Below are 12294 nucleotides of genomic sequence, written 5' to 3'. Positions count from 1 at the left end.
GGCGGGTCACTTGTTTTTATTCCTATTGTCAAATGGTAAAATTGTTCTCTTATTTAAGATGTCAAAAGCCTGTGAAGCAAACAAACAAAGCCCAAAGCGCCAAATTCCCAACACCCGACCACAGTGAGACATTCATGGACACAAGGAAATGGGCTGCAAAACTTGCACAAAAAAATAAACCTCCCTGAGAAGGGCTCTGCCAAAGCTAAGGGGAAAAGAGGTTATGAGCATTTGTGGGAAACAGTGCTAAAAGGGACAGATAAAAGAGACCAAAAAAAAAAAAAGAGGAGGAAAGAGCAGAGGGAGAGAGGACTGGGGCTAGGGCTGTGCCAGTCAGGAGGGATTTGGCCGGATGATGGTTTTACTGAATTTAAATGTGTAAGATACACTTTGATTAATTCTAGTAGACTACACCAAAGTCATACTTGCAACTCCCAGCACGCTAATTACGGAGAAGAGGCGGACAGTGACTCATGTTGGAAACTTCCCAACTTCCAAAGGGGAAAAAAAAAAAAAAAAAAAAAAAAAAAAAGGAATCTCAGCACTCAGGCAAGCACAACGGTCCCCAGACCCGTGCTGGGATAAAGGTCGGGGCCGGCATGGCTGCGGGGAAGGAGTGCTGGCCGGGCTATTCCCAAGGAGGGCTGGTAGGGGAGCCCCCTGCCAGGAGAATGCGGGGCATGGGGAGAGGTGCAGGTACCCAGCTGTGGGGTGCCTCTCCAGGGCTGGGTTTGCCCCAGCATCTCCCCAGTCATGCAGACAGGGCAGCTGTTTCCCTCAGTGCTAATCCCATCACCTGGAGGCAGGGATGCTGCCATACCAGCAGAGATGCCGCCATCCCAGCAGAGATGCCCTCGGGAAGATGTCAGTGAGGTCTACCCTAAGTAGGATATTCCTCCTTCCTGACACCCAAAAAACCCTTCTGCCAGGTGGTGAAATGCAAGAGGGCAGAAGCTGGGAGATTGCTACGCACCCCTGCCTCTACCACCATCTTGTCACCAAGCCTTTCCAAGCCAACCCCATCTGAAGTGCTGGACCCATGGCCTTGCAGAAACATGGATGGAACCCACCAGCTCTGGGTTGCACGAAGGCCAGGTCTGATGGGTCACAGAGGGAAAAACAAAGTCACAGACTCCATGTTAAGCCTCAGGTGTCCCGCTCGCCTCCTGCATGGTGAGGAGCTCCCTCCCCTCCATTCATGAAATATTTAGCAAGAAGGAGATGCGCGTGTGCACACACACACACAGATGTTTGCTCAGCAATGATTACCACCAGCTCTGAAACATCTCTCGAGGCGACAGCGGAGAAACTAAGGGGGTCCTTGCCTGATATTTATTATCCCATCTCAGCTCGGTTCTCATCTACTCATTTTTAACTCTCCAAGAAGCTGACAGCATCAGAAACCGAAGCCAGAGCATCAGATTAACAACATCTTTCTTCTCCAGGCTTTCGGCCACATGTTCGAATTGGTTCAGCCCATGAATAAAACCGAAACCCCATAATCTTACAGGCTCGAGACAGAGGTGGGGGGATGGGGACGACAGATTTAATGCCTTGTAGCCAATTTAGTTTCTTTTTTTTTTAGCTTCTTTCTTTAAGGAGAAAAGATAATTACTTTTAAAAAAATTTATATTGTTTTTAAAGAAAGCAAGAAAGGAAGCTGCAGGGTGTGCCCCCCCATCTCCACCACCCTGGCTTGTGGCTCAGACTGCAGCTTGGCAATGCCAGGGATGTGTTTCATGGGCACATGTCTCTAGACCTGAGCAGGAACCCATCTTGTGGCCTTCAGATGGCATTAACAAGCCATTACTCTGCAACACTGTGTTGCTCTCTGCCTCCCTGACTCCACCACAGACCCAACTGGCTCCATAACTAGAGGGGGGTGGAAGGTAACTAGTTGAGGGGGTGATTTCCTCCTGTTGTGTCCTCCTGGGAAACATAGATGTTAGTGGATTGGGGAGCTCTGCAGTTCTGGGCAGGGTATGGACGTCTACCACGCTCCAAGTTCACAGCATCGACTTGAGGAAGTTTTCCCCATCATCCACGGCATCAGCATGTTGCTGAAGCAACCTTCAAAATGGTGAAGCCACACGGGATGTCAAGCTTGTTCTCCAGAGAGGGGTGTTGTGATGCTGGTTGGGGAACGAAGCCCCTTGGGATTCTCTTTTTGGGGAGGGAAAACTAACCAAACCGCAGGCTGGAGAGCTGCAGAAACAGCTATGAATTGCAAAGGCGGGACAGCGCAGGCAGCATGAGAAAGAGTTCAAGGCATCCTAATTCAAAATGTATGTGATCGCCCATGCCTCGGCCCCCTTCCAGAGAGGTTGCAACACCCTGCAAGCAGGCGATCCTGCACTGTGAGCCCGGGGCAGGCATCTTTTGGAGATAAGAATCAAGCTGCTCTGCAAGACTCTGTTTTCTGGGAGGCCACGGAAGTGGAGCAACCACTGGATGGGAGTAAACACTCCTTTCAGCAAGAGGAACCCACCACAGACCCAGGAGAGGATGAAACCTTGGGTGTCCTCCACCCGACCTCCTCCTAAGTGAAGAATATACAGACAATTTTGCCTGGTGACCTGTGAGATCTTCTAAGGGTGAAATAAAACATTTTCCTTTTGGAAAAATAGTTTTAAGAAAACAAGATTTGGTAACTTCCATTTGGCAGAGTTTTCCATTGGGAAATGTCACAGGAGTTGTACTTTTGGATTCCCCACAACTTCCTTGCTTTCTGATTCATGCCATGGGACAGCACCTCCTGTCCCCAAAACACTGCTGGGCTCTGGCGGTGTCTCTCTTGCGTCACCATCCAGGAGCCATGGGGCACCGAGGCAGAGGAGGCTTCAGGCCACAGGCTGGCCACCTGCCTAAAGGCAGATGGTGGTACAGATCTGGAGCATGTCAGCATGGCTTGATCTCCATAACCCATATCGTCTCTGAAGTTCATTAATGTAAATAAGCAGAAAGCAGATCACTTGCAAATTCCCATAAAGCTGTCCATAGATGGGGTAGGGGGCTCTCCCTGTGACCAAACCACCAACAAAACCCTTCAGGATGCTCAAAAACAAATCACAACCCCCTGCAAAGATCCAGCTGAGCCTTCCTAATTGCTACAGCAGAAAAAGGGTTACTCAGGAGCTACGGGAGACCATCTCCACCTTTCTGGGTCCCTTAGCTCTCCCTTGTCCAGCGATGTCCAACGGCATCCACAGGGCACAGGCACAGTGGTCTAGAGGCCACCACCACAACCCCATGTCCTCCTCCTGGTCCCTCTGCCTTAGTGTGGGGTATCAGTAAGGCCAAGGGCCACCCCTGTCCTGCACACTTTGGTCGGATGGTCTCCTAGACCGTAAGCATAGTGGCGCTTGGACAAAAAGCTGTTGACACCTCACAGGCATGGTGACACCTGCATTGATGTTCTCCTTTCGGTGGGGAGCTGCTGCCCACAGGCAGTCAGCCACAGGGGAAAACCTCCAGGCTTTCGGAGATGCTGCTTGCTCTGCCTTCCCTTTTCCTACCCTCTCCAGTTTTCCCTCCTTGCTATTGCAGCTGCAGGACAGAGTGCTGATGAGACAGGATCAGGTCCAATCCCAGTTAGTCATTTCCCAGTAATTAGTTTGTGTTACCAGACAAAGGACACCAATGTTTTCTCAGATCACTGTTGCAACTCCCAACCACAAGTATGCCAAGGAAAAGGGGCTACACTGGTATGTGGGGTACTGAGCCACACAAAAGCAGCGCAGTCCTCTGGTCTGGTCTGGGAGACAGTGTCCTGCTGCCTATAGTGCTTCTCCAGCACCCGAAACACCTTGCTGCATTAGGGAATGTAGGAGCCCATGCCTTTGGTGCCTGACCCAATCCCTGCTAACACTCCCATTGCATATTAGAATGTTTTGTCTATGCATTGTCCATGATAATACTGCCTGCAGTGATACACGCAGGCACAACCGTGCTGCATTGTATCAGTCGTCACAGAGCTGAGAAAAGATCAAAACCATCTGAAGCTGCTGACTTTTCGCTATTTATCATGTAAAGTTCCTTGAGCCTCTGCTGCCTAGACCCTATAAGCAATATCATCCTATAAACAGTATTGTCCTGTAAGCAATATCATCCTCTAACCACTGCCATATAGCATAGCTCAGTTTAACTTCACACTGTGATGTTCCCTGGGTTGGGCTGGTCTGAATGCCCATTTGTCTGCGGAAAACACTGGGCTCTGGGTAGGAAAGAGAGTAAGACAAGCAGATGCCCTGGAAGCACAGCAAAGCACAGATTTTTTCACATGGGAAGAACAAAAACTGTGATATGCAAGAGGTAACTCATGGCACATTTCAGGTGGCATCCTTCAGCTCCACCGCAGCGATTTGGGCCACACATCTGCCCATGCCTCTGAACATGAGGTTGTGTCTAAGCCATTTGTCACAGAGCTAATGGAGAGATGTTGCTTCATCTCAACCTAAGCCTGACATGACTAATTGCCCTCTGAGGTGCTGGTTTGCTCCCATTGATTTCAAGAGGGAACCTGGAGGACGAGTGGAAATAGATGAATACACAGCTATATTGGGGTGAAGCCCATCCTGCCACTGATGCACATCCATGGTAGCTCCCCACCTGCAAATTGGGGAGGAGAGGGCTTATGTTCCCATGTGTTTCTCCTCTCTTTTGAATGCTTTGTAGCACAGGTTGCCTCTCCCCACCTTCCTGGTCTGAACCCTGTGCAATGGGGCTGTGCTCTCAGCTGGGATGCTCATGTGAGAAATCTTCAGTGGCAGCAAATAAAGTAAAACCCAACGCAAAAGCCCACATATAAGATATTATTGCACCTTGTAGGCCACCCGTGGGTCAGCAGCAATGCCCTGGAGCAGCCTTTGGGGGATGGTGGTAAACAAAGCTGGATGATGAAACCCAGGCTGGACTTACCTTGTTCAGTAATTACAGGCTCTGAAAAATCAGTGCTGCAAACGTATCATGGATGGCTGGTCAAAACACTTCCAGACAAATGCGTGGGCTACAATGTATGTTTTGATTAGTTCACTGCGGTCAATCTTGGCTTCACCAGGATCCTACGTCTCCGTGATCCCTCATCAGAGATGACATAAAGCCATGAGGTCATCCAAGCTCTCTTCTCACTGTTGGACTCGGCAAGCAACGTCTTGCCCTATGTATTCACCTAGGTAGACCTTGGGCACTAGGGCTTCTCCTTTTCCTGTTGGCATCATAAAAATAAATGAATAAAAAAAAGCTCAAATGAACCTCAACTAAAAGGCCTTTGTTGACTAGAGCAAATTTCCATGTGAGGAAAACTGGAAGAAAGGTTGAACCTTTTTTTTTAAGTCTGGAAGTCCTTGAGGTGGGTTTTTTTTCTCTCCAAGTAATTTAGTGTGTGTCTCAGTGTGTCTGAGCCAGCCCAAGCATTCCTCTTAGAGCACAACACACAAGTCATTGGGAAGTGCTGGGGACAGAGGAGACGTACATTATATATAGGCAATTTAGCACCAATCCTGTGACACAAAGAATATTTCTGGTTTTGCTGTTGGACAGCTACATTTTATTGACTTGAGACCCCAACCCACAATGAAGCAATTATTAATGCACTATGATATTAAGATACAAAACAAGTTTAATAGTTCAAATGCAGAAACGTGATGGGGAGGGAGACCTATCCAATTAATATTATTAATTAGTATTTCTGTGGCACTGGGAAATGGGGTTCTCCTGGGAGCAGGCTCTTTGCACCACCGACCCAGCAGAAGCAAAGACACACTAGCTGGATGAAGGGGCAAAGCAGTGAAACTCCTTTTCAGGGTATTTTTTCAAAAAAAACATCTTTTGGTTTGGGATGCCACTTTCCAGAAAGCGCCGTGCTTGTACATCCCTGCCACTGTTTCTCTCCCTCAGCACGCTGTCCTTGCTAACACAGGCATTGAGGAACTGCTGGCGGCCTCCTGGGAAAGGCAGCTGCAAGGAAAGCAAGATTTCATGCTTGGCTTTTGCACACAAGCCCTGCCGTGCTTCCCTGCTTGACAAGTCCCCCCCACGGAGGAAAGCTTTTATCTATAGTCGTGTCAGGAAGCAGGGAGCTCTGCAGCTGAGCAACGGGTTGCTTGGCTTTATCACTAGCAAACGGGTCAATGTTTTGCTCCTGTGCATGCATCCCCCTTGGGTCATTGAAACATACCCTGTAGTGCAATTCAGCAGGCTCTGAAGAGGTCCAGCTTGGTTATGGTAGCTCAAAGCATTGCCCTTCCGGACAGCAGCATTTATTATTCCCCCCCCCCCCAAAATTACTCCATATATCTTCTCAAGGTGATCGGCTGGGACTCCAGTCTAATCAGACAGTTTTCCCCTTTTATCTCTCCCTGATGTGTCCAAGCAGCTCTGGAGTCCGTCAGCCCCGTGATATCATACCTTGGCACAGCCCCCGCCTGTTTGCTTTTTGCCAGGATGAATCCTGTAAACACTCGCAAGAAATCACAGCGGGGCCTGGGGGAAGAAGTTTTTTTCCTCCTCCCCTCCAGAGAAACAGCCCATCCTTCACTGCTCGCACGGGATGCCGGCGAGGGAAAGGAGGAAACGGAGGCTGAAGGGAAAGCAAGAGGAAGGTCGGGGATGGAGGACCGCAGCGCAGTTTTTCCTGGAATGATGGAGTGGTGAGGATGACCTCGATAACTACAGAAAATAAAGAAACCCGGGGATAAAGCAGCCAGCTGGGTTCTCTGCCAGTCACTTGATTTTATTTTTTTTTAATCTTTTCTTTTGCTCTGTTTGTTGATGCGTTTGTTGAAAAGGCTTTTCCTTGATGTGTCAGAAGTATTGCAAAGCACGGGGCAGCCAACACCCAGCTGGGACTGACCCTAACCTGGCAGCCTTGGTCTGGTTACTTAAGCACATAAGGCTTTTGGGATTAACAAGGCATGTATCTGTCTGGTTATTTCCTCTCCCCTGCCCTCCAGATAACTTCTGAGCCCATTCCTTGTTTGCAGACTAACCTAAATGAGGACAGTGATCTCGGAAAGATTAAATTTCTGAAAGTTTCTTGAAAATGCTCTGGCAGATGGATGGGCAGCTTTAGGGCGTGTGGAGGGGGGGGGCTGGCTGCAGCCTGAGCCCAGCCCAGCTTACCCCAGCATGGCAAAAGCCACCTGATGAGCAAACCAGAGCCCACCAAGGGCTTGCAGGATGCTCAAAGCAATGTGGGAGGAGGTAGCCCACAGTCATCTCATCCCAGTCACATTGATGCCGCTGTGTGATGCCACATCATGCACGCAGCACCATGAGTTCCTATTAACAAACAGGGAACCACAGCCTGATGCCAGTGCAAATTTTAGTCCATATGATGACACCAGGTGCTTGTAGTGCTGCTGGATTTTCCTCACCTCAAGTCTCCTGCGGCTGGAGAGACCCCAGAGATACCTACGGGATAGTTGCTTTGAGCTGCCACCCCTCCCAAGCCTTGCATGCAACCATCTTGCAATGTAGAGAGGGAAAGGAAAAAAACCCAAGCCTCTAAGCACCATAAAAATTTTATTATAAACAAACCTCCGAGAACACTTTGGGAGCTGGGGTGATTAACATTCCTTAACGAAGAAGGTGGGGGTGGAGCAGGAGCTGGGGGAGGGGAGACGCAACACCCTCCTGTGGGTCCCACCTTCCCACCTAATCCCCCCCATTGCCATCTGGCAGATTTACTGGCCCCAGTAACGTCGCTCCCACTGATACAATGAAGAATTGCAGGCTATGCTATATTTCCTCATGAATTTCGCTTCCCTGCCAGAAAAGTTCAGGGCTGGGTCAGACTTTTTAGATATATATAAAATATGTATATATATATATATATATATATATATATAAAAATACATATCTATTTTTTTCTCCTTTCCAGGTGATTTCCACCTTTCCCCATCTAAGGACTCATTCATCCTCATCTTCCCTACTCACCAGTTTTTTTTACTGTTTGCCCGGGTTGGCTTAAAGAAAATAACTGTAGGGCCAAACCCCACGCCCATCCCCTCCAGGGTGGGGATGCTCCGCAGTGCTGCTTTCCGTGGGTGCCGGGGGGGCTGTGGCAGATGCGCGGCCCCCTGCCCGCACCACAGGACCACCGAACCTGGCGGCAGCCTGCCCTCACCCCGATTCCAGCCGGGGAACACTAATTCAATCAAGCTGAATTAATGGGCTGAAAAAGAGAGGCAGGTGGTTTGGACTTAACGGTCCTGTCCCTCCTCCGCCACTGCAGGCATGGACCGCCTTCACAGGGTCACGATCAGAAAAGGATGTGCACAGGCATCCTAAATCACTGGTCTCCAAGCTTCTACCATGCTGATTTATCTCATGCCTATGTCCACCATCCCAGCTCAAGGCAGGATGTTGAGAAACACAGATGGGAGATTTACCATCATCATGTACCTCTCTCTCCTCCCAGGGATGGGTCCATGTTAGTGCTGCAGAAGGGACAGCCAACAGCCTCTGTGCTGGGGACCGGCAGCGACGGGGACCTTGGAGAAATGAAACTGCAGCAGAAAAACGAAAAGTCATTTGCTTCCCACCACCACCTCGTGTGCACTTCTGGGAAGAGAGGGGGAGAAATGAGTTTTTTCTCTCTCCATTGGGATTATGGCATGGGAACACAGGGAGAGACAGGTCTTGAAGGACACAGCTGCCCCGGGCAGACAACAAGCACTAAAACCCCTGGGCACAAAGTGACAAAATGCCTTCAAGCAGGCACGTGTTGCACAACCTAAACTGTGGCACTGGTGCTCCTTCGTCTCCAGCTCAGACGTGTGGCTTTGCAGTCCCATTTCACCCATCTCATAGGAGAAAGGCAAACACAAACAGGTGTAAATCACTTTTTCTCTCATCCCATGTCCAAACCATGTATTCCCCCCTTCAGCTTTGCTGCACCCACCTCAAATCTTCCTTCCTTTGCAAACACGTTTCCCTTGAAGCTGCAATTGCTTTTGGAGAAGCAGCTGTCCAGGCCAGGAGTTCAGAAAACAACCACGTCCTACAGATTAAAATTCACCTGAACAGTGGTGCTGCTTTCTCTGGATGGCACGAGCCTGCCACTGGCAGGTGCCCAGGGATGGTCTCAGTTTCGTTGTTCGTATCCCTCCTGCACAGAGTGTCGCCATGGCCAAGCTGTCCTGCTGCAGTAAGTGGTGACCAAGGCCCTTCTTTTAGGAAAAGAAGCCCTAAAATGTGTTTCTAGGTGAATTTTGTAATGAATAAAGGCTCCTAGCACTGCTACTTATGAAGGGCTCTCTTCTCTTGTTTAACTAGAGTTTTGGCAGGAGCCTGGTGGTGCAAGCATCACTCCTGCTGCCTAAAGGTTTTAGGATGCTAATTCTGGGCACAGCCTGTAGAGTAACATCCCACCCCCACTAATTAAGGGTTTCCTGGGTCCTTTCTGTGGGTCACCCTATTTTATAACTGAGAATTGCTGTTCTGTAAGGAAGGCAGTCAAAATCTAGGAGAAGGTGAAGCCCATGCACACACAGGCAGGCACATGAGGCCAGGTGTGCGGGGTAGCTGCCACCTTACCCCAGGGTGCAGGGGGTCCAGATGGCCTCATGTAGCTCTGTTTCGTATGACCCAGAGGCTCATGGAAAATCTCAGATATAATACTCATAGGTTTCCTCTCCCCCTGCCCAGAATTAACCATACCTGCCTGCTGGAGGGATGCACATTTTACCCACAGGACTTTCCCATTGGAGAGCAGGTTGTCTGGACAAAAATAGGTTCTTGAACCTGAATTTCAGCAGTCTTCCTCTTTTAGCTCTCAAGGAAAAGCAAGCCTGGCATCATTGCCACATGGCAGTGGCTTCATAAAGCTCTGGTTTCCCATCACTGGTGTTAGAGGAAACCTTACTGGCTGGTATTTTCCAGCCCTGCCTGCTAACTCTTTCCTATCAGCATTACATGAGAGGTGATTTGGAGCTGAATTTTTGTATTGCTTTCTATGCCAGGGGGATGACCCGCTTTCCTTGCTTGCATCTGGGAGACCTGATGGAGCCAGTCTGGAGGGAATCCCTCACCCAGGAGGAATGGCCACTGCCAGCATCCCTGTTCCTCTGCTGAGACAACGTGGCCAGGCCATGTCTGCATCCTGCTCCTTGAGATACCCCAAACAGCTCGACTTCCCCTGCCAGTCCAAACTGGGAGGAGGACCGCCATCCCATCACCAGTTCAACCTTGAATGCATAACCAAGGCACATCAGACTGGAGATTTTCAGCATCCCAAAGAGAAGCAGCATGTCCGCAGTCCTGAGCTTTGGTACCACTGGAAAACCCTTTGAAGATGATGAAGGATGCTTGTTACAGCTCTGGTAATGCAGGGGAAAGGCAGGAAAGCTGAGGAACAGGACAGGGACATGCCCTCTCGGAAGCAGGAGGGTAAATCAGAGACCTGCATTTCTGGCTGATCCTCTGCCACAGCCCATGCTGTCCGGTATTTTCGTGAACACGTTCTTGACCGCGGAAACCTAGATCACACCTTTTAGGAGGGGAAGGAAAGGACTTGCTGTACTTTAGGCACTGCAGCTCCTTCATGAGAACAGTTGTCAGACTTTTTTTTAAGATGCTTTTGTTAAATACAAGGCTGTTACCCCAAAAGAGCTGCCGGAGCCTTTGCCTCTCCAAACACCATCCCCGAACAAGTCACACACCTTCTCACCCGAGGCTGGCTCTAAGCTGCCTTTTTCCCACAATTTCAGAGTTTTACAGTCAGCGTTCCTCATTTTCCATGTCATTAATCTCCGTGGGCCCCGGCTCCAAGCAGGCTGGAAGCCAAATCCTACCAGACAGGTTCCAAGTGAAATCCAAGTTGTCTGGAAAAGAAGAAAATTCAACTAAAAATTCAAAAAGCACGTGAACCATACACTGGGTCTCACCAACCATCCAGCAGGGCAAGTGCGAGGCTGCTCAAGCTGAAAGATGGTTTTGGTGGCAGTCAACATGCATTTTCCCATCCCATTTGACTTTTCCAGCAATGAGCCAAAATCTAAAGTGTTTGTTTGAGCTAACTTTAATTTTGTCCAAGAAAAAAAAAACAAAACGAAACAAAACTGGGAGATTATTTTTAAGTTTCTCAAGAAAGATATTCTTGCTTTGAGAGCTGCCATTGAGCACTGTCAGCCAATACATTTTTCACCGCATTTTTGTAGTGATTTTTAATTTCCTCTCTTTGGCGTTTGAGCTGCTCTGCGCAAACTCCAGTTCCCCGAGGTCCCAAAGCTGAGGACAAGACAGGTAAAACCTCTTTCAGACAGGGCAAGGGAAAAGAAGAAACCTGTCCTGTGGTAGGACAAGGGAGAAGGGGGAAGAGCGAAAACTCTCTCACCTGGTCATCTCCAGAGGTGTCCTACTGCCTTCAACACCATCCCTCTCCCCAACTTCTGCAAGTTGCCCATGCAGTTTGTCTCTGCTCTGGAGGATGAGGGATAACTGCAGGGATAATACCGATCTTCACCTCTCCTGCAACCTGCAGGTGATGGTCAGCTTGCCATTTTTGTTGGTAATTACTCTAAATTTGAGATTTTAGGCAGGACATCTGCCTGTTACTGGGAGGTCATTTACTCTCAGCAATGTCTTTCCAGCATCTCCACACCAATGGGGTGGCCTTCAGGTTTTTGGCATGGGCTTTGCTCAACCTCCACCCAGACCGCACAGCACATGGCAATGCCACTTCAACCACCCGGCTGGCAGTGCCAGCTCCCCTTTGGCGAGGGCTGTGCAAGCTACCTGCCGGCTGCCCCGCCAATGAACTCAGGAAACCAGCTACGTCGGACCCCGAGACAAAAATCAAGGCACTGCGTTTTTCGACTAAGGGGAGGTTGGGAGCTGTGAAGCTGCATGTTTGTGCATTATTTTCCTCCCTCCAGAAACAAATGCCAGTGCGGTTTAACTAGAGGAGCTGTATGGCACTGCACCAGGAATAACTTGCTAAGCAGACCAGCAGCACCAGCGCGTTGAGCTGGGATCCTTAGGAACAAGGGCTCTGACAGCCCATGGCGTGATCCATTGCGCCTCCACGCCAGCTCTCACAGAGTGAGTCTGAGAAGTGCTTCAGAGGAGCCCTAATGAAATCTGCAGATACTTTACCGCTCTGGTTGGATTGCTCTTCCTTCCTCCCCCTCCAAGCCTCTTCAAAACAGAGCTTGGAAGCAGCCTGTGATACTTTAAGTTGTAAGTCCTGTCTTTCTCGACTCACAAAGGGAACCAAAAGGAATTGTTTTGAAATAACAGTGCAAATCAAATTACCCATCGCAGATAAGGGGGAGAGGGGTCAAATATGAAAAG

The sequence above is a fragment of the Aquila chrysaetos genome, chromosome 6 (genome assembly GCF_900496995.4).
Source record: "Aquila chrysaetos chrysaetos chromosome 6, bAquChr1.4, whole genome shotgun sequence".
In the NCBI taxonomy this organism is placed as follows: domain Eukaryota; kingdom Metazoa; phylum Chordata; class Aves; order Accipitriformes; family Accipitridae; genus Aquila; species Aquila chrysaetos.
Note: the sequence above shows the minus strand (reverse complement) of the source record.